Source organism: Cimex lectularius, unplaced genomic scaffold (genome assembly GCF_000648675.2).
Source record: "Cimex lectularius strain Harlan isolate CLEC.00 unplaced genomic scaffold, Clec_2.1 scaffold30, whole genome shotgun sequence".
Lineage (NCBI taxonomy): Eukaryota > Metazoa > Arthropoda > Insecta > Hemiptera > Cimicidae > Cimex > Cimex lectularius.
The window spans coordinates 2,182,631-2,183,539 of record NW_019392730.1 but is presented as its reverse complement, the minus strand read 5'-3'; the positions used below and the strand labels follow the sequence as shown (position 1 = coordinate 2,183,539).

Sequence of the window (909 nt, the reverse complement as noted above, 5' to 3'; positions counted from 1 at the left end):
CTTTGAATTAATTTTATCAATATGAAATGAACAGTTTTGTTGTTGAAAAATAAAACTGAATTATTATTGTTATTTATACATTTGAATACAAAAATAAAACGTAATGATAATAGAAAAAAAGAAGAGGAAACCAAGTTGATCCAACATTTTTCGACAATAAGTTATTAATAAGAAGGAATTCTAACATTAATAAAAAATTCAATTAATTAAGGTTTTTAAGTTGAGATAAAAAGTCAGTGTCACGAGCGGGATTCGAACCCACGACGTTCGGCTTGATACGCTGTTACTCTACCAATTAATTGAATGTTATTAATTGGTCAAGCGGACCACGAAAAATAGTGAATTTAATTGATTAAAATGAAGTACACTTCACTAAAGCTCTCCTTGGCCATCTCATTCGTCGCCGAGAATCCAATCCGATTACACGACATTTGAAAAATGGCAAAAAGGAAGGAAAATTCAAAAGGTGGGGTTGATATGGGAAGTTGGTGTCCGAGTGGATCGAGGTCACGATAGCTCAAGTGGTAGAGTATCGGCGTATCAAGCCGAAGATCGTGGGTTCGAATCCCGCTCGTGACATTGACTTTTTATCTCAACTTAAAAACTTTAATTAATTGAATGTTATTAATTGGTCAAGCGGACCACGAAAAATAGTGAATTAATCAAAAATTTAACGAACAAATTGCAAAACGAATTTTGTACTAATTTAAACAAATGAAATATTCAACTCGAATGTTATAATTGAAAAATAATGTGGAAATCCTTTTCCAAACGGAAAACAAATCAAAGTATAAAAAAATTATGCGATGATCGCCGCTTGATGAAAGTGGACTGAATATCGTTTGCAGATCAACACCTTTTTTTTTGTCAAAGAAAATGTGACAGTCCACCAAAAACCGTATAGCTTCC

General features: G+C 32.7%; 1 non-coding gene across 1 annotated transcript; it reads left to right on the top strand.

The window, feature by feature from the left end:
- The first annotated feature begins 506 nt into the window (after positions 1 to 506).
- Trnad-auc lies at positions 507 to 579 on the top strand. The gene has a single exon. It is a non-coding gene; the product is annotated as a tRNA-Asp (tRNA).
- The last annotated feature ends 330 nt before the right edge of the window (positions 580 to 909 follow it).